This window comes from Chelonoidis abingdonii, chromosome 4, assembly GCF_003597395.2.
Source record: "Chelonoidis abingdonii isolate Lonesome George chromosome 4, CheloAbing_2.0, whole genome shotgun sequence".
Taxonomy (NCBI): Eukaryota; Metazoa; Chordata; order Testudines; family Testudinidae; genus Chelonoidis; species Chelonoidis abingdonii.
Window position 1 is genome coordinate 133,585,420 of NC_133772.1, and position 3,449 is coordinate 133,588,868.

The following is a 3,449-nucleotide window of genomic DNA, read 5'->3' on the forward strand; positions in this document are numbered from 1 at the left end:
CCAGCGTAGTCTTTCTGGTTTAATACCCAGTATGAATGCTTTCATTTTGCTGGGGGACAGGTCTTTCTGCAGTTCCCATATCCATTCATCTTGGCTTTTTAAATCTTGAATGTCTTCCTGCAGTCTGGAGCTTTAATTCACCTTGACAACCTCCATCAGTGGCCCCTTGTCATCCAACACAACAGGGAGCTTCTCAGGTGACAGGTTTGCCTGGTAGTGTGTGACAGCAGCACGAACGGATGAAAAAGACTGACAAGTTTGTGCTGGGGCTTGAAATTCTTTCTATTGTTGAATATTTAATAAGTAAGGACAACAAATTAGTGTTGTTATTACTGAGTGCCTAGAAGCCCAGTCAGGGATCAGGACTCCATTTTGCTAGCACACATCATATGAAGTTACAGGCTTTGCCCCAAAGCTCTTAATCTACATCTAGGATGAAACAACAGGTGGACATAAGTAAGCAGGGACAAGGACAAGGTGACAGTGAAATGATTATATTAGGTATTTAAAGCATAAGTATCAAGTTCTTTGTAACTGAGTCTCTTTCTTAGTGCTGGTTTCACGTGCCAACGTGTAGCCAAAACCTGAGACTTCTCTAGAGGTCATCTCAGCCCATCCTCTTCTGAACAGACTGTCATGCAGTTTACTATAGAGCATCTTTCACAAGAGACCTGACAAATACAGAGCCTGTCGTCTTCATTTGCACTGTATAATAGTAATAATAATGAATAATACTCACTTCCATCCAAGGATCACCATGTGCTTTCCAAACATGTCCCTAGGGAGGTAGGTAAGTATTGTTATCTCTGTTTTATAGATGGGGGACTGAAGCCCAGATGGGTTAGCAACCGTGCCCTAAGTCACACAAGAAGCATATGGCAGAACCAGGGATGGAATTCCTATCTCCTAGCACTGTGCTTTAAAAGCAAGACTATCATTCCTCCCCTTTAAGATCCCAGGTCACTTTTCTTAAGAAAGTAATGTCCAAAATGCAAATGCTCCCACCACTGGACGTAATGAGCCATGGTATCCTGGGCCCTGCATATCGCAGAGTTGCCTGAGCTCTGTGAGGAAATTCTCTAGGTGTAGTTTGTGAAGTGCTTTGTTATCCTTTGGTTGACAGAGCAATATTGTTATTATTCTCCTCTTACAGCTGAGTAGATAAAATACCCCTGTAATACTCCAGTACAAAGCAAGTTTTTACCCTTGATGTTGAGAAGTAGTCAAGAAAGAGAATCAGTCAATAAAGTGATTCCATACCAAAGCTGCACTCTCTCTTTATAGCTGTCACACAGTAATGGCAGCTATTCTGTGCCCTCAAAGTAACTTGATTTCAAAGGACAGATGGAATAAAAGTATTCCATTTGCACTTACACTCCAAAATTGCAGCAGGTGTTTTGTCCTCAAACTAATTACTCAAAAAGAACTGGGTACAGTTGTACCAAGTGACAAGGCTAGACTATGAAGATAACGAACAGAAACCCCAGAAGGAAAAACAGTCACAGGAGAGGCAGTGTGAAAACAATGCTCCTTAAGGCCTTGATCCAGCAAACATTTGCTCACGTTTGTCAGCCTGTGGATAGTCTTACTCAAGTCAGTAGGATTACTTGCATGCTTAAAGTTCAAGTGTTTGCAGGAGCATAGCCTAATTGTGCTGTCGTCGTTTTCTCTATATACAGTGCTCCTTGCAACCCAAGCCAAGCCAACCCAAGGCATCAGCTTCTCTACTTCCATCCAGAGCTAGATGAGAAATTGTTTTGGTGCTAAAGAGCAGTCCATAAATATGATTGCACTCAGTAGGCCTGATTCTCCTCTAATTCACACCAGTATAACATAGGAATAACCAGTCTGAGAGAGGAGAATCATGCTCACAGAAGGGGCTGGGTCCTCAGCTGGTATAAATCAGTTGTAGCTCCAGAGCTTTTGTAGAGCTGCTCTGAGTTACAGCAGTTGAGGATCTGCTCCAGGCACTCAGATGAAGCTCCCTTTGAAGTCAGGGTGAGTTGCAGATCCTTAGAGTCTCTGAAAATCAGGCCTTCAGTGTCCCAGGTTGGGTACCCAAAAACTGAGGCTCACAAAATCATTAGCCAATTTTGAAAATATTTCTGTTAACTTCTCTGTTACTCAACATTCCTATCTGTAAAATAAGGATAATTGAGAACTTCAATGGCTCAGACACACGTTTGAGACGGGAATGGGTGCAGGGCCGTCCTTAGCCATAGGCAGAATAGGCAGCAGCCTTGGGCACCACTAGGTCTGGGGGCACCGCTCTGCTGGGAGCCCAGACAGACGAGAAGCAGTGGAGCATGTAAGAGCAGGGCTGCTGGGTCCTAGAAAGAGCAGAATGCAGCACAGTCTGAGGGAGGGGTTTGGCTGCTGGGGTCTCTGGGAAGGGGAGGGGGTAGGGGTTGGGGAAAGGAGCTCACCTGTGAGTGTGACTCTTTACCCCCGGCTGAGGTGAGGTGAGGCAGGTCTCTGCAGCTCTGGAACCAGTATCCTTTGTTGTCCCCCATAACATCCATTCTTCTCCCCCGCTGCCCCATGGAGCACCCCCTCCTTTCTCCCTCCTCCCCAGGAGCATCCCTCTTTCTCTCCTCCCTCCCCTCCGTCAGGGCTGGGTTGGGTGAGGTGCTGGGGAGTAGGTAGGGGGAGGAGGCTGGCTGCCTGCCTGCTGAGGAATCAAAGTGAAAGTAACTCACTTCCTCGGCAGCGAGCCAGAATTGGAATGTCACACAGGGCTGGGTTGGGCTTAGCCAGATGTGTGAAAAATCAGGACAGGGGGTTGGGGTAGGGTAAGCAGATATCCCTATTTTATAGGAACAGTCCCAATTTTGGGGTCTTTTTCTTATATAGGCTCCTTTTACACCCCCACCCCTGTCCTGATTTTTCACACTTGCTGTCTGGTCACTCTAGGGGCAGGTAATTGGTCCCTATATAAGACAAAGCCCCAAATATCAGGACTGGCCCTATAAAATCAGGACATCTGGATCTGGTCACCCTAGCTGGGGAGCGCCTCTCCCCCGAGTTGGCAGCTGCCAGCGATCCATCTCATCCGGGGGGAGCTGCACAAGGCAGGATGAGCTGCTGTGGCTCCATGGGTGACCTGTCTGAGATCAGATGCTGTGCTAACTTCACCATGGTCCATAAGGCTGGTGGTGGTGCCCATTGGCGTGTGATTGGACCTGAGGGTTTGCTGTTGCTGTTGCCACTCTGCACCCCAAGAGGTGGATTTTGGGGTCTACGGCAGCTGTTGGACCAGCAGGCTGGGGGGTGAGCCAATCATGAAAGCAATACTGTGTTGCCATTTAGATTGTCATTTAACAACTTTGTTTGCCAAAAATTCTTGCTAACAATCCTGAATCCAATTTCAATATTTTTTTTGAAAAAAATCAATATCTTAGCCAAAAACAGAAAATTAAGTTGTTGATAATTATTAGTAACACAGTATT